The 18,060-nt window shown below is 48.5% G+C and overlaps 1 protein-coding gene across 1 annotated transcript in view; it reads left to right on the plus strand.

Annotated features, from left to right (window-relative positions):
- The window catches only part of WWC1 (WW and C2 domain containing 1), a 69,587-nt gene that overhangs the window by 10,963 nt on the left and 40,564 nt on the right, over positions 1 to 18,060 (plus strand). The gene's annotated exons all lie outside the window — the stretch shown is intronic.

An 18,060-nucleotide genomic window follows, 5' to 3' on the forward strand; every position in this document is an offset into this window, starting at 1 on the left:
GGTTTGCTGTGTAGTAACGGGAATGAAAAGAGTGCAAGTGGTTGTAATGCACACCTGTAATCATTCTGCGTGGAAGTCTGCTCATGACGCCTGCTTCTGATGGAGCACTGTGTGTTGGTAAGTGCTTCTTTGCCATCAGGTTTATTGCAGAATAGATTTGCAATGAAATAACCTAAATTAAACCATTTTAACGAAGATCTTTAAAGGCATTGTTTTAATTACTTCCCTAAAGTAGTCAGGCAGACGTGTGGCAACACCTCCTGAATGACAGTCGTGCACCTTACCGGACACGTTGAGGACAGGCGGACGGGCTGTCCCGATCCTGCTACTTCATGGCCAGCCCAGACACCTGATGACAGGTACAGAAATAATGGAGTTACATCAGCGCTAAGGGTTGTGCAATAGCAGGTTTATTATTTGTGTTGCTTCCTAGATGCTTATGGAGGGCTTACTTCCCCTTAGCCAGTAGTTTTGCATTCAGAGGCAGGAGAGTAACCTGTCACGTCATGCCTCTGCTCACCACTCCGATACATGCTGCTTACTGCACCCATCTCTGGTGTTCCTGACGCTTGTTTTGGAATTGCTCCTCCTCGTAGGTGTTTGAGCTCTTTCTCTTTCACCCTTCAGTTTTTCCTTGGGAAGAACACACAAAATACATCCATGGTGGCTGGAAAAAGCCAGCAGAGATGCACTGTCCCTTCCTCCCCACTTAATACTTTTTTTCTCCACAGTGGTTGCCATTCCTGTTTTCTCTCTCACGAGTTGTGTAACGCTGTTGATTAGTTCTCTTATGGCCGTGCTTAAAGGCTGCTTAAAGCCTTTCATAAAGTATGCATTCTGCATTATGGGAGAAGGAGATTTACAGAGTTTTTTAAAAAGCAAGAAATACGTTGTAGATAATAGATTCCAAAAATGCAAATTTGTTCAAGCACCTCCTTAAGAAGGGAGGGAGGAAGGGAAGATTAAAACCTGTGTTTATATACATATAGAAGCTAGAGGCAAAGCAATCCATTCATAAATATACAATGGGATTTATGTCGTGGTGAGAAGTGCTGCATGCATATTCATGTGTAATTTGCAAATCCTTTAGCGATTAAATACTTTACTGCAAACTCTCTAGAATGAAACCTTCTTGTTGAAATGATGTCCAAAGGCTCCAACACTTCTCTAGTGGAGGGGAAAGGCCGGGTGGTGTAATAGATCTGATGCTCTAATTTTCATTCGATTAATAGGGTTTTTTTTAGTGTGCTTTTGGGTGTTATTTTATTAGAATAATCAGTAAGCCATGAACAAAACGTGTGAAGCAGAGACCTGCAAGAAGCATTGTGAACCTTAACATGGTAAGAAAACCATGGAAACTTGGTAAGATGCTTTTCTCAACTGATTTTTCATGTCAAATGTCATTGTCTAAACTTTCATGTGCTCTAGGGTCGGAGGCAGATGAGTAACATAGCTTGGGGAGTGCTGATGTTGGAAAGAAGTAGCCTTTGTGAAGTGAATCACCTTTAAAGGATGAAGCCTTGGATCTTCACATAACAAACAAAAAAAGCTTTCTGTTGCTGATGCTGTTGCTTACTGCACCCATCCCTGGTGGTCCTGATGGCTCATTCTGGAAATGCTCCTCCCTGGAGGTGTTTGAGCTTGTTCTCTTTCACTCTTCAGTTTTCAATTGGGAGGCACATATAAATAAGATATGTCCATGGTGAGGCTGCACCTCGAGTACTGTGTTCAGTTTTGGGCCCCTCGCTACAAGAAGGACATTGAGGTGCTTGAATGGGTCCAGAGAAAGGCGACGAAGCTGGTGAGGGGCCTGGAGAACAAGTCCTACGAGGAGCGGCTGAGGGAGCTGGGCTTGTTCAGCCTGGAGAAGAGGAGGCTCAGGGGCGACCGTATCGCTCTCTACAGGTACCTTAAAGGAGGCTGTAGCGAGGTGGGGGTTGGCCTGTTCTCCCACATGCCTGGTGACAGGACGAGGGGGAATGGGCTTAAGTTGCGCCAGGGGAGTTTTAGGTTAGATGTTAGGAAGAACTTCTTTACTGAAAGGGTTGTGAGGCATTGGAACAGGCTGCCCAGGGAAGTGGTGGAGTCACCATCCCTGGAAGTCTTCAAAAGACGTTTAGATGTAGAGCTTAGGGGTATGGTTTAGTGGGGACTGTTGGCGTTGGGTCAGAGGTTGGACTCGATCTTGAGGTCTCTTCCAACCTAGAAATTCTGTGATTCTGTGATATGGTGGCTGGAAAAAGCCAGCAAAGTTCCAGTGCTCTTTCCTCCCCACTGAGGTTAGCCCCTTGAAAGTCAGTTCTGATTTAGCCTTGCTGCTTCTGTTTTGTTACAGCCTGCTTCTGGCATGACTTGATTCGGTGGAATGGAAAGCAGGGCAGTGCACTCAATTCACTAAGGACTATATATGCATTTTTCTAGCTTGCACAGGTGTAAGCACGTGCCCTTTCTGTCTGTTTGCTTGTTTTCTCAGTCGGTCCTAGGCAGGTTCTGCTCCTTGGTGAGGAGAGCCAAGCCCCGGGTTCGCCTTGCTGTCTCGCCTAGTGAGCAGGGAGGCCGCCAGCAGAGGTGATGTCCTGTTGGTGCCTGGGGGCTCTGCTCTACAAAGCTGTACTGGAGTTGATTTGCAGGAGCGTTTCTAGGTAACTGGGAAGTTGTTGCTTTTGCAATGAGCACTGAGAATTCCTTGCTGTCTGCTGTGTCAGAGCATCGTAGCGTCTGTGTTGGTGACTAGTCGTGTAAGGGGGCCAAAATGCAGCACTCGGTACTTGAAGGGTATAAATTACCTCTTTAGTGTCATAGAAAGGACAAAATTGTGGTAAAGGAAGCCAGTCCTTTAACAGGACCCTGAGCAGGTGAGTTTTTGACTTCCCAAAGTGGATGTAGACAGGGATGTGGCTGATGTGTGAAACATGCTGCTGCTCATTACGGTGAGGCTGCAGTTGTTGTGACTATTTCTATTGTATGTAAGTGAGGAAGAATAAAGGGACTAATTTATCAAGAAATCTCACTATTTTTGTAGTGAGCACTGCTGCTTGTTTTACTCCTGACATTGCTTGCTAGACTCACTGCGTAATTCTGTTGAGCAAGGCTGGATGGGATGTATTTTTTATTATTTTAATAACCATAAGTGGCTGCCTCTGGATCTACCTGCAGAGCACAGCAGACCCTGCATGCGATATTGTAGCCACTTGTCCGTGTGCTGGCAGAAGAGCTGGCTCCTGGCTGTGGGGCACTGCTTGCCCTGGCAGGTGAGCTCCTCACAGCGTGCAGGGTTTGTCGAGGCAGCGGTGCCACTCCTGGCTTGTCTTTCAGAGCAGACAGCTTAAATATCAGACTGATGCGTTCCCGGGGCTGTGGGCTGTAATTCCATCTGCTCCCATGCTGTGAAGGTGACACCTGACGGGGTGTTTGCTGCTTGCTGGATGTCCTTCCTGGATCTGCTGTGTGGAGATCTGGCGGGCGCTGTTTTGCCGACGTGTTGGCCTTGCTCAGCGTGGGGCTGCCCAGGAACCCAGCAAAGCACTCAGTGTGTCAGGAAAACCAAGTTGTTGGGATTTCAGTGCGGTTTCATTCATCCCGGGCTCTGCAGTCTCTGCAGTATCACTGCCCTCCGTGTTCGCTGGTCTGGAACAGTGGAAGCTTGTGTTTGTGCCATTGATTTGGCAATTATTAGAAGGACGTGGAATAAAGGACACGATTAATGGAAGAAGGGAGGAGTGTTCAAAGACCTCTGCTGGTAAGGTCTGTGTTTTTTATAGTTCTGCGCATCCATCACTGACTTGGGAACTTGATAGCGAGCCAGTTCTCTGGGTCAGGCTGCAGGTTCACTTAGAGAGACTAGACAAGGTCAAGAGGAATACTTGGTTTGCCCAAGGATTTCAGCTTGGGCTTTGCAGACTAGTTGAACTATGAATGGTGATTTATTTAGGTAATTATCAGTAAATTAATAGATATACTGAGAATTATGTTTGTGTAGGTCAGTGTTTGCATGATAGTTACAACAATTTACTGAAATAATTTCTGGTATAGGAGGTGCATGTCAGTCTGGTGCTGTGGTGAGGTACTGGGCTGAGTAGTACGCAGGGTGCCTTTGCATGCCCAAATCTGGGTGTTGTAAGTGCCGTGTAGGATCCGTTAAACACAGCTTGCATTTATAAAGCAAGGTGGAGACAAATAGCTGGGATGTGTTAGGTCACGGGCCTCGAGGAGGGCAAGGGCTGTGTTCCCCAGCCCTGGTGGGGCAGGACACGGCTGTGTGGTGCCAGAGCTGAGAAAAGCCCTGTCTGTGGCTCGGGGCTGTGTTCATCCCTTTCCTCCTGGGACTGTGCATGCTGCTTGGGGAGGTGCTGGTGGTGTCGTGGGTCATCACACCCTGAGGGAGGGAAGGGAGATGCCCGGTGCCTCAGAACAGCGCTGGGCTCGTGGCTTCTGTGCCAGCAGGGCTCATGCTGGGGGAGAGCGTGGGGTTATCAGCACCGCTGTTTCCTGGCTACATCCCCTGGGTTAACTGAGGAAGCTGACAGGAAGGAGGTACATCTGTTATAGACAAGCAGGTGCTGCAGCTCGATGTGGCTTAAAGGAAGATCCTTCCTACTATAGCCCGTTGGGTTTTTGGGGTCTCGGCTACATTCTAGGAGCTTGTCTTGACCAGCTCGTATCTTCCGTAAGAAACTTCAAATTCTTTAAGATTTGGTGCCTTCTGCTGCTTCCTCTGATTTGTGGAGAAGGGAAACTTGTGGGAATGGATGTGGTTTAGCTTGGCTATGGTGAAGCCCCTGGGCAGTGTTTTATGCCTTGTGCACCAAACGCTTCAAGTTCTGATTTAGAGTTCACTTTAAACAATAATCAGGCTAAATTGCAAAGCATAGGAGGTAAAAACAGAGAAGTCCAGTGCTCAGTGCATCCCTCTGGAAGTGTGATGTCCAGGTATAGGTATATGATCCCTTAGGAAAGGGGTGTCCATAGGATGGAGCGATGCTGTGGGGATGAAGCCAGTCGGATTAGGGGGCTAGAGCTCGCTGCAGGTAGTATCAGACACTGGGAGATCTGAGAGGCTCAAGTGAAATCTTCAGCAGAAGAAGTTCCTAAAAAATATGAGAAATGCCAGAAACATCATAGAATCCACAGACAACATAGCTATGGCTGTCAATTTTCATATAAAAACCACCCAGCTGCTCGAGCCCCTTAAAATGACACCCAAGCGGAGTGCTGAGCACCGGTGGGCTCCTGTCTGCAGCTGGGGGCTTTGTGCCTTCCTCATGGGCCTCGGCCATCGGTGTGGGATTGGGCACCTGCATGGCACTGCTGGAGGCAGCTCCGGCCCTACAGGAGCCTGCGGGAGCAGGGCTGGGTGCTGGCAAGCGAAGACAAAATGGCCCAAAGGGAGACACGGCCCCTCTGGAGGCCGCCGTGCCGCGGTGTCCATCTGGCAAGCGCCGGGCGAGGCCTGGCCTGTGCCGCTGCTGCCATAGGAACGGGGACCCCGCGGGGGGGCCTCGGGTGGGATTAAACCCTTGGGAAGCCGCGCTGAGGCAGGCAGAGCTGCTGGCTCGGGTGTCGAGCTCTTTGTCTTCGGGATCACCTGCACCGCCTGTTTCTCCCCCTCGCTGAAGTCGTTTTCATAACGTACGGCTGGAACCCCGCACTCACCCTGTGCCCAGATGCTGGCAGCAGGGCGAGGAAGGGGAGAAGGGGTTTGGAGCAGGGTTGGGAAAGCTCCGTGTGCAGCCGGGGTCACACGCAGCCGGTCAGGCTCGCGAGCGGCCCAGCTTTGTATTCAGATAGGCTGGCCAGCGAGCTGCAGACATTCCAGATACTTGTGCTCGTTTCGGCTGTATCTAGGCACACGGTCACAAAGAGCAAGATGCGTGCAGTGAAGGATAAATCCCGTGCTCTAACGGCTCTGAGCGCCGCGGTGCGCGCATGCACGCCGAGCAGATGGTGTAATTAGCTCGCCTGGTGTGCGGGCACCGCATGCGATTCTCCAGGAGGTGCCCAGAAATGCAGGGCAAGGAGGAGCACCTGCAGGTCCCGGCCTTGCTGGGCGAGGGCTGAGCCCTGTCCGGGGCAGCCTGCAGGCGGCAGCGCCGAAAATGGGCCCACTGGCAGGGCAGCCCTTGTCTCGGTCCCTTGAGCTTGGCTGGGTTTTGGCCCAGCTGCGGCCTTGCTCCCAGGAGTTTCTGCACCCGGGGAGCCAGGGCTTGGCTGCTGTGGAGGAAGGTGACAGGTTGTGCTGGTATCCAGCAGGCGTGCGGGGTGGGAACATGTGCCAGAGCCCTGGGCTGCGTGCTTGGGATTTCACTGGGGCCAGGGAGGAGCTGGGAGGGATGGGAACGTGACCTGGAAAATCGCTATCGAGATGACAAGGTGCAGCTGGTGAGCATGTTCTTGGCTGGCTGTGCGCAGTCACAGGCGGCTCCTGGTCATCCTGCAGGAGGTGGCTGCAGGGTGCCCGGCTCTCCCCGCAGCGCAGTGAGACGCTGCTGTTGTGTGGAAGGCTGGGAGACCTGCTTCTGAAGCTGGCCACTGCCATGCTCCTTGGTTATAAGTCATAATGAGCCCAGAGGAGGAGCTGGGCCACTTGAGAAGACCAGCTCTGATCAGATGCTGTGCAGATGAAGCACATCCAGGAGCTGGGTGCCCAGGAACCGGGGGAGCAGCCAGACAGCTCAGCACAGCCAGCAAGGGGGCTGCGCTTTCCTCCCCAGTGCTTTTGCTGTTCCTGACCCTCCCCTTGTTTCTGGTGGCTATTGAGAGCTGACAGTCCTGGTAACACGGCTGTGAATTAGCTCCCATTAAAGTCTGGGTACTCCTCTGCTTTACTGAGTGGGAGAGATCTGGGGGGTGTGACAGGAGAGAGGAGCTGCAGGGAGAGGAGCAAGGGCAGGCTGTGTAGGGTGGAAGGTGGGAGAGCTGCTTCTTATGGGAGCAAGAAGCTATTCCCCCAGCCCAGCTGCCAGTGTGCTGGTGCTGTAGGGCTGACACAGCTCTCCCTCCCTCCCCTGTACCAGCACGTGCTCTGGTGCAGTCACACGGGGGCTCAGGTTAAGGCATTGCCCTCCCTGCAAACAGATCCCTTTTACTAAAACCTTTTTTTTCTTTGCATTTAATCCTGAAGCACGTCCCAGAAAAGCATATAGCTTCAGAGTACAGATAAAACGAGCCTTGTAGTACGGAAAAGAAATCAGCACTTACTACTACTATGAATATGTGCTGTGAAGTGATAAATGCTGCGTTCTCGAGGCAGCAAGCATCGTGACAGCCTGACTGTGACTGTGGCACTTCAGAGCTAAGACTGCCCTACATTTTTGGGAACAGATACTTAAAATTCAGTTTGTTTTCTCTACAGGGACAGAATAGCAATCTCTCTGTGGCTGTGTGAGCTTCTGTGGTATCTTTTGTTAAGGGAGTTGAGATGTTTGCTAGTGGTTTTGCTAGATGGCTTCATTGTAAGTGCTTCTCTTACAGCACCCAGGTGGAAATGTCTTCTCGCATGTCAGACTTAGCAGTTTTGGAGGCTTGAGATATGTGCTAGGAATTTGGACACGTGCTAATGATCTTTGGAAGGCTGCTTTCAGCTGGTACTGAATAGTGTGGCCTCTGCTCAAGGAGATGGAGATGGGCTTGCTCCTGCTGGTTAGCCACCAGTTACCAAGCAGGAGCTTGGTAATTACGCTAGGAAGCTGGCCAACACGAGGCAGAAAAACTACCTTTTAGTGGAAAAAAGCGTGGAATAAGGTGTCAGCCCTATTCAGTGTTTGCGGTATTGCCTTCCTTTTAGGAGGTCAGCTGAAACAGATAGAAAGAAATGGAAATAGCACCAAGTTGTGTGTGATCCCACAAATACCTTCAATACAGCAAGGCAGCTGGGTGGCAGGGGAAAATACTGCTGGATGGCAGCTGCACTGCATCCGATCTCCGTTGTGTCTCAGTTTCTGGTAATGTCCTGGCCTGGCCTCGTAGCTTGCAGTCACACGCTGGGGCACCAGCACTGCTGTTTGCTGTGGTGTGCAGGAAGCAAGGAGCCTGTGGGGAGATGTGGATGTGCTCGCAGCGCAGAGCTAGAACTGAGACGTGAGCAGCGGTAATGAAGCTTTTATGCTGAGTCTACACTTACTGGCAAGTAATGCTGTGCACTACTGAGGAATAGCTAAAAAGCCTTTGATACCTGGTAGCTTTGTAGGGTCCTACAGGAGACCAGGCACTTCAAAAAATAAAAATGTATATGCTTCATTAGGTAGCAACTTGGTTAACTGCCTTGGGCCAAAGCATGCAGCAGTCTCCTCTGCACAAAGCCTCTACAAGAAAAATAAGTGTCAGTTCCTCCATTTGGAACAGATGACGATTTAACACCCACATGCACACACACACTTAAAGATGCACCTTGCTTTTTTGGCAGCCAGTTACAATTTGTGATCAGGGTATGGTTCGTTGTTCATACTCAGCTACTGGACCTTTTTATTCCCATCTTCTTGGAACAGTTGATACTGACTGAATCCATAAGCTTGTGCTCATAAGGAGCCTTGGGTAGTGCTCCTCACAACAATATTTGGATTGGGAATGGTTTGGGGAAATTAATTTTCATAAGGAGTCTTCCCTCAAATTCTGAAAAATGGCAAGTGTTGCTTCTATGATTTGTCTTAAAATGTTTTAAATACTGAGTGTGACTGCTCATCCTGGTCAGGAGGCAAGGTAAACTCAAACTGCGGTGTGACTTGTAGTAAATTCAGGAATACTGTCCCCTTTCTCAGTCTTTGTGAAAGCTGTGGCGGTGTTGCAGACTTGAACGTATGCTGAGCCAACTCCATATCCCTGCTCCTTCTTGGTCTGAGCTGTGGTCCCTGGGTGTCTGTCCCATGCTTCTGTGCACCAGGACCCTGTTCTTTCTCCCTGTGCTGGGTACTCAGGTCTCCAGCAGGCTGCCTGTGCCTCTTTGGACCCAGCAGAAGGACAGCAAGTGGATTTAAAGCTGGGTGAGGTGGGCAGGCAAGGGCAGTGCAAAGAGATCTACAGCTTCCACTTTGAACACAGATTTACTCTGTTGGCAAAATATATTGATTGTGGATCATTCAAAATAAATTAGATGATGCTTATAAGAGCAAATCAATTAAACTCATCTGGTAATGTGAATCCCACTCTTGCTGCCCTCAAATGAGCAAGCAAACTTCAACAGCTGTTGGTTTGTATCGACTGTGCCGCGGGTGGAGCGGGGCTGTTCGGGGCTCTGTGCGCTTCTGTCTGCGGGCACAGCCTGGAGCTGCTGCTCTGCACGGCCTTACTGCCGAGTAAATCGAGGCTTTGTTCCTCGGGATGATAGAGGTGATAAACCCCTTCTTAGCCTCGTGCTTTTATCTTATGCTTCTTATTTATCCCCTAAAGCTTTACTCTCCCACAGTAGTGTTAGATAGCTGCTCTTGCTCTGACATTTCTGTTTATTATTTAAATCCAGTGTGGCTTTTCAGGAATCAAGAAGGAATTGCATCAACACTAGTAACGACGGCAGCAGATAGGAAAGCTGACACTGCGAATTCCAGCCGCTTATGTGCTCCAGCAGTCGTTGCATGCGTCGGCCAGGTGCTGTGAACTGCTGCTCTGCTCCTTGGTGCAAAAGCCAGCTGTGTGCATTTGCTTCAAGAGGTTGGGTGTGCTGGGTGAGAGATTGTGGAAGCAGAGACAGAGTGCTTCATCTGTGGTATGGGAGGCAACGCTGAAAGGGTGGTTTTCCCTGGAAGTTTCTTCCACTCCTGATCTAGCCGTATCGTGCATTTCCGTTATGCTGACACAATTAATTGTGTTAATGGTAACTTCCTTAACTTAAAAACAAACTTCTTGGAAAACATACACCACTAAACTATGTGGTGATGCTCTTAGTTGTTTATATGGGCTTGAGATAATTTTGATTTGCCCCTCTTGAAAGGTGTAGTTTGCAGGGCAATGCTTAGTTGTTGTGTTCTTTATCTTCCGATTGGAAAGCCATCATGAATTATTTTTGTTCTTCTGTATTCTCTGCTGCTCCAAGGTCATCCTCACCTGGTGTCTCTTATTCCTAGAGGCAGGTGGAAATATTCCTGCTCATACCTGGCAGTGCTGAGTTCACGTAAGCATTAAAGCAGCCCCTGTCTGCCTCCAAACGTGCCTGGCCTCTTTGGGGTTCCCTTGACTGTTGGTGTTCTCTGTGTAGCTGGAGTCAGTCCTGGACAAGGTTTCAGAGCTAACAAGCTGCTATTGGGTGAGGGAGCAGAGAAGTAATGTTTCCAGAACTGCTTTCACACAATGCCTAGAACAAAGTGGCTGCGGCAGAGCTGTCTGTGGGCGAAGAACAGACAAGGCTGTGGTGATGCCCTGCTGCTTGCCTGGGCTGCCTTTCGTGGGTGATACAGAACAAAGAGCCTGCTGGCATTGCCGTTGGGATGGGGAATGTGAAGGAGCTATATAAGTCAATAAGGAAGTTTATACTGCTACAAAAAAAAAAAAAAAAGGCAAACATTCCTACAAAAGCTGCTGTACTGAGGCAGCAATTAGCCTGGTGCTGGTAGGAGGAAAACCAGGGAGCAGCATACAACCTGTGTGCATGGGAAAACAGCTTCCCGTGCTTCCCTGCCCCTCTTCAAGCATGCTTCCGTCCTAGTAGTGCTTGGTTTGTGCATTGTGTGCACTGGGTAGTCTAGGTGTGTCCTGTGATGCCATCCTGTCTTACCTTTTGGTTTTTCCCCCTGCAAACAGCATGTGAGTAAAGGGAGCAGGAGCTGGCAGTGCTGCTGAGGCTATTTTTGTCATTGTGGGTTTTTTTTTCCACAGTAGGGATAGAACGTGCTGGTAGAAATATGTCAATGTGCTTCACTGCTTCTTGAAGACTTTTAATCACCATCTAGACCTCATATGAAGTGAAAATTCACAATGCCTGCTGAGCCCAGATTGTGGGGTGAACCCACAAACTGCTTCCAGATGGGCAGCACTGTGCCTGCTCTGCTGCTGAACTCAGTGCTTGCTGCCATCCGTGGGTAATGTGTTCCTGAATGTTAAGGTAGAGCAATTGTTTGATACTTCCATGTTGTCAAAATCTCAAATATTTATCTTTTTCTGTCAGTAGCTATTGGTTCCCTAGTATAGGAGCAGTACTGGGGGGAAAAGGCTGTCCTATACACCTCTTTATCTTGAGGCATCTTGCCAATGTAAACTGTTGCCACCCACACTGTATAGGCAGCCTTTCAGAGAAGTAGGAGTGCAGGCTGGGAGAACAGAGACAAACCTTCCAGTTCCTAATCTCCAAAATATGTCAAGAAACTAGTCTAACTACTTGGTCTGGATGTTTGGTAGCCAATTTACCCCTTGCTGTGAAGTGAAGGGTCCCCTTCTTCCCGAGCAGTTGAACTTCGGAGCAAAAGAGAAACCTGACTTGATTTTAATTAATCTGTTCAGGCTGTGCAGGTGGCAAGGCTGCTTCTGATCCTGGAAGAACTGAAGGCAGATTTCAATATTAAAAAAAAAAAAAAAAGGCCTCAGCTGCTTAAAGCCAGAGGCATTTGAATGACTTGCATGGTTAAATTCCAACTCTTGCATGCTTTTAGTTCGGTAGTGCTGCACTGTTCTCAAGTTGTACCTTACTCTTTTATATCTTTTTCTGCTTAATCAGTTCTGGAAAGCATGCAGGATATACAGGCTGGCAGGCAAATTAATGTTGTGAGAAGCCTTAACTCCCATTTCCTGACTTTTAACCTTGAACTATCTCAGGAATTTTGCATTTGAGTGATTAAGAGGGTATGACTGACCTCCTGCCTCTCTCCTGCTAGCAGAGCCAGTTTGCTAATCTCCAGGAATGATCTAAAATCTGTAAGTGGTTTTTGATAGTCTTCTCTGTGCAAATAACTTAGTAGTTCTTTGCTTCCAAAGGTAAATGATCTGTACAGAAAAGAAATGCCTGGGCAAATAGGCTGTCACTGTGTGCAGAGCAGAGCTTGTAAACATGCAAGCCTTTTTCAAAAGTGGGTAGAACAAGAAAGCAGATGCTCAACAGCAGGCTGATACATACTAGATAGCTCATTGTGGCTGGTGGGGTGTTAAATTGTGTACTGTACAGCTCGATGCTTCCATGAATGTTTGAGTAATGTAAATCTATTATTGCTATTAAATGCATAAGTGTATTTGTATTTCGAGTGCTTGAAGCACAGGCTATTGCCTGATTCCTGGAGTCCTTGCTAAGTCCTAAATTTTTTGTTAGCATCTACCTTGGCGGCGCGTGCCTAAGTTCTGCAGAGAAACAAGAATTTGGAAGTTAGCTGCTTGTGCAAAAGAGAAGTAGAGGGTCAAAACTGACACACAACATACAGTTCAAGATAAACCTTAATGAGCTGCTTGGGTTATTCTCATGTCTTGGTCTAGAGAGGAAGAGACCATCAGTGAGTTCCTGGGTTGTCAATAAACCACTTGAAGTGATGACAGTTTGGAAAAGAAGATTTGAAGGATGGCTTTGGGGCCTGCTTCTCCCAGAGATGGCCCCATATGTGGAGCCTCTGGGGCCAGAGGAGGAAAAGTCTTTGGGAGGCTGAGAAGATGCTCGATAACCATGGCAACAAAGGAAACCACTGCTGAGAAGAACAGAGCTCGGCAGTCTGAGTTGCGTGAGGTGTTGTGTTGTCTGGTTCGTGACTTCTTGTGTGTGTTGTGTTATTGTTGGTATTTAGGTTGTGGCTTGAGCAAATTTGTTTGGTTTAGAGCAACAACTTTATAATAGGATGCTTTTCTCAGGTGACTCTGGTTTTACTGCGAGCACGCTTCCACTTGTAATTCCTGGGAGCTCGTGGTGGCTCTGCGTTGCTCCTTCCCGCTCCCCTGGGCAGGGAGGACTCCCCTTCTCCAACATTGCAGCTACCGAGGCCTCAGCGCTGTTGTGGGTACTGCACCCTGGCCCTCCACAGGTAATTGTCTGCGGTGAGAGAAGATGCTCCGAGGGAAAACAGAGTTACTATAGTGACAGATCGCCCGGTGCGCTTGGGGCTGGATCGCGGAGTTGAGTAATAAACGTGTGGGAGTCTATTTTTAAAAGCTCTTGAGGAGTAGGCTGCTCTAGTCCTAGAAAACTTGTCTGAAATATGACAGTATTTTTTTTTTTTATGCTGGAGTTTAAAAATAATCATCGTCTGTCTTGAGGATGGGATGACCTCATTAAAAACAAAGGCGCCTGTATGTCACTGTGGCGAGGCTCCTGGCAGCGGCAGCCTCCTGGGTTACAGCAGCGTTTCCCCCTTGGCAGGTTCCTCAGAGCCCAGGCCTGTCAGGCCTGTAAGGGTCTCCCTCAGCTGCCCCGGACTCCGTGCTGGAGCCTTGAGGTGCTTTCAGCCCCTTCTGCCCTGCTGACACACCGAAATGCTGCGTGCAGAGCTTGGCGCAGTGCAAAGCACTGACAGCCCAACTGCGAGCTGCTCCTCCAAAATGCTGGGCTCAGAAACTCTTTGATTCCCTGAGAGAAACACTATGAGCAGAGACACCTGCCAGAACCTGCGATTTTCTTCTCTTGCTTGACTTGTTGCCCATGAAACCTGTGGGCCTTGCAGTCGCTGTGTGGGTGCAGGAGGAAGGAGAAACATGGTGGGGGTGGTGGAGCCCCTGGTGTGGCTGTGGCACAGGACCTGCAGCACCTGCACGATCCAGGTGTTGCCCCTGCCCCTTCTGCAGTGAGCTGTGGAAATCCCCTCGTTTGTGGTTCCACCTGTGCAGAGTGATAAAGGGTTTTTCTATAAGGCCACGTGATCTGCACTGACCTGATGAAAATAAGGCTCCACTGTTTGCAGGGCTTCGCTTTGTCGTGGTGGTGTGAGGAGCCCTGCAAATACGGGGATTAAGTGGGTTTAAGTAATGCGCAGAAACTTGCCAGTCCATTGGTGTTTGGTGAATGCTCAACATCTTTGTGACCTAAGCACGTATGTGTGTGTATATAGGAGATATATATATACACACACACACATACGTACATATCTGTATACACAGCGATGAGCCTATCTGTGTGCTTCTGTTAGATTGCTTTAGGCCACCAGTTGGCAGCGAAATCCACTAATTAAAACTAACATAACATAACATTATTTTTCTAAGAAATTCAGAATGGATTTGTTACCTTAGTAGTATTAACTTCAAATTTGTAAGCGGCACAGTTCACCCGTGCACAGCTTCAGTCAGAAGCCTTTGTGATGTTAGGGCCATGTTTAACAAACCTGCCAATCAAAAACTTGTCATACAAGAATTATTTGCCTTCAGTTTCCTGCATAATGAGGTTTTCTGATTGACAACAGTAGAGTTAAAGACTATAGAAAGGCTTTCTGAATCTGAGACGAGCAAGTTTTGATTTAATAGTGTTTGTGCATGATAATGTTGGCTTCCAGTTTGATCCGTGCAAGAAGCTGAAGGTGATGGATCAAAAACCATAAGAAATATAGAAACCTCTTATTAAAAATGGTATGACTTATTAAATTAGAGCTAGGAAACTGCTGCTGTGGAAGAAGGATTTGAAAAGCATTTGATGTAGAAATAGTTGAGCTATTTGGGCCAGATGTTTCACAGAGCTGGAGGCATCTCGGTGCTTTTATGGGGTGCTGGGTGCGGGCATGGACTATGGCTTCCCCTCTCCTGCCTCTGCTTCAAGGCCTAAAGATACTCCTCGGGTCAGCGTGCCACGTGAGGCTGTTATCTCCTAGCTCTGTTATCAGGATTCATTCTGAAGCTGTGCCCTTGGCTCGCTGGGTGATGGTTGCTAAGGGTACTTGGTTTCCAGGGATTTTAATGATTGATTACACTTGCCTCAAGTAAATCTGAATTTTTTGAACGAAACCGCATGGAAAAATAACATATTGAAAACCAAGAGAAGTTAACGTGAGGTGTGGTAAGGCCAGGTTGATGTGCTGTGTTTCAGGACACTACGTTTTCCTAAAACATAAGACACAGAGGAGTTGGTTAGTGTGCGAGAGGAATGGCTGGGTTACGTTTTCATGAGCTAGAAGGCCAGAGTGAGGCTAGGATTTGTGAATCTGCTCTAACTCAAGCTGGTTTCTCCTTAAGGAATTCCACACACCATTTACTTTTCCAGCATTAAAGCTCCTGAATCGTTTCAGTGGTAGCTCTGGTCAAACTTCTGCTCTAAAGGCTGTCAGGGCATGCCTAGTATGGCTGGAAGGTGCAGGCAGTTTCATGTGCCTGCAAGAGCGTCATCTCTTACCTGCACTAGCTGGGCTTTCATAAATATCGATCTACCTACCAACTTGTTCCCCACACACACGTGCACTTGGTCCACTCTTTGCAGACAGAAGTCATACCCAGTCTGGATTTTCTGGACATCGAGGTGTGCTGATTTCTCTTCAAAGCTCGGATGAATGCATCTGGAGGATTCCTTGTCCGAGGAGGGTAAGGGATGCGTAAATGGCCTAGTGGGCTCCTTTCCTTAGAGTGCACGCACAGTGGGCGAGAGGGGCCCCTTCTTCCAGGCAGTTGCAGCTTCGAGTCTTGGTGCAGTGAAGGCCAATTAAAGGATAACATGATCAGGCTGAGTTGATGAGACTTTTCCAAGGCTGCAAGGAAGCTTTGTGAATTGCAAATGAGATCTTTCAAAAGAAAGAGTTCTGCAGATGTGTCCTGGCTTTAACTTCCCAAATGCAGAAACTCCGCGGTGTTACACAGAAGTGCTGCACTAACTGAATCGTGACTTGCTGTGAGAAAATCCTTTACCTCTTACTCCTTTAATCTATTGTGCTATGTCGTGAATGTGCTCAGGGAGATGCTTGATTTTTGGACTCCTTTTAGAAAATCGTTTTATTTCCATCTTCATAACAAAAGCATAAGTCACTCTATCTTGAAAAAAGGAGGGTAATGTCTCCTTTTTCCTGTTATGGTTTATTCATTAATCTGGCTACACAACATATTGCAAGTCTTTAATCTGTCACTGTAGCACTGCCTCTGATTTGTGCTAGTTTCCTGCAGCAGCAAGGGAAAGGAATTCAGAAGACTGCTTTGGTTATGAAGCTGCAGTTATTTGGGGAAATAGCTACATGACATATGTTGTCTGTAATAAATGGAATTACTTCGTTAATTCTGAAAACTAATTACTTTTCTGTTTGCTGGTTGAATGACATGTTTCTCCTTTAATGAGTACTTTGTCTGTACAAATGGGATAGCTGCAGGCTCGCAGTCAGCTGGGGAGGACAGCAGAAATCAGGGGTGCTAGGTGGTGGGTGCTCCTTAAAGATGTCCTGAATGCCTCAGCCTTAAAGGTGATGCTCTGTTTCTGAGCCCTAGGAACTGCTGGCAAGCCTCCCAGCAGAAATGAGTTGGCTTCTGTCACACTGCTCCTACCTTTCTGCCCTTCTCCGAAACACCAGCTGACAGAACTGAGCGGCTGGAGTTCACGCACTGCGTTCGGTAGGAAAAGATCCCGACGCTGCTTGGGCCCAGCTCCCTGCTGAGCCTGGCAGCTCCTGGGCACGCCTCGAAGCAATTCAGCCGCCTCTAGCAAAAGCTGCCTGGGCAAAAGCCAGGCTGAAACTTTGTGGGCTCGGTATTGAACTTGGGAGCTCTTAAGTTGGCATTGTGGTGCTGCTCCCTGATTAAAGCAGTCCTGGATTCTGGCTCTGGGGCAGGGGGCTGGGAGTATGACTGCAATCTTCGGCCTGATTCTTGAGCAGAGCTCTGCTCAGCATGTGGTACGAATTGAGCTACCAAGGTACGTTTTATACCTGCAGCATGCCTTCACCAGTGAGCTTGGTGCAGTTTTGTTGATTTGATTACTGCCCTGTGCCGACAGCTGCTCGGATCGCTCCCTGCAGGCGCTCCCCATCTCCAGCCTCGGTGTCCTGGTGTGCAGGTAGCTGCCGTAGCTGCTGGGTGCAGGTCCCCCAGGGCTCAGAGCTGCTGCTTCCCCTGCCAGTACCTTTGGTGCTTCTGCTTGAACTGCTGAGATTAAATAAAAGCGATGCGTTTTCAGAGAGGTGAAAGCGGTAACCTTAATGTTCAAACGGAAATTGCCAACATGTTTTGCCACAGCACTTTCTTCTGTGTTATCTCCTGGGATCCTTGCTCACATCTGACCTTGCTTTGCATTTTTATCCCTGTGCATCTTTGACTTGGTCTGCTCAGAGCAGCACATAGCTTGATCTTCAGGCAGAGACTGGGGATAGCAAACCCCCCAAAGATAAGGGCTGGCAATCAATAATACTGAGATTCTGCTTTATTTCTCGAGTAATCTCTGTTTTCTGTACAAACATCTTATTGGTACAGTCTAGATTAAAAAGGGTAAAAATAATAAACCTTTCAGTGCAAATTCATTGATAAAGGAACTTTTTTTTTTCTTAAGCAGTTGTGTGCTGGGAAGTTCTGAATCTGGTGTGTGTGCTGCAGAGCTGTAAATTTACAGCTCGAGAGATTCAGGTGGTGCTTTAGATGGCAAAGGCAATGGGTTTAAAGAGGAGTGCAACAGCAGGTAAATTTAGAGATTACTGGCTTGCTCCCACCTCCCTCTTTCTGTGTAACAGATTTCTGGGTTACAGCTGGGGGAAGCCCTTAGGCTTTCTAAACATTGACTTCATATTAAGCCTCCTGTGAGTATCTTGTAAGATACCTGTGCGGGTCTCCCAGCTCAGTGCCTCCAGATAAGGTGTGCTCAAAACTTCATAAGACGTTTTATCGAGCTCTCAGCCCTGCTGAATTATCTTTGGATCCAAAGGATTTCTGCAGACCTGTTTGGTGTCTTACTGTGGGTTGGAAACTTGCTCTTTCAGCCCTCTTAACGCTGCTTGCAGGCAGCTCCGTGGCTGCTTTCTGGCTGCATGGCTTGTAGTACGTGCAGCGTAACAGGTAGAGGTGCTGGGGGGCTCTGTGTCCACCGCTTGCTGCTCAGAGGGCCCCTCTGGCCAGCCTGGCTACTGGCCCCAGCACCAAGCCCTGGCCCTAATGCCAGGGGCACCGCGTGTCATGCACTGGGCTTGTGCGTGGCTGCGTGGGCCTGTGGCATCTTTTGGCAGCTGGGTGCTCTGAGATCTCTGCCAGCTTCATTCCTCCTTGTGCCTCCCAGCAGTAACACGG

This window comes from Aythya fuligula, chromosome 14 (genome assembly GCF_009819795.1).
Source record: "Aythya fuligula isolate bAytFul2 chromosome 14, bAytFul2.pri, whole genome shotgun sequence".
Lineage (NCBI taxonomy): Eukaryota > Metazoa > Chordata > Aves > Anseriformes > Anatidae > Aythya > Aythya fuligula.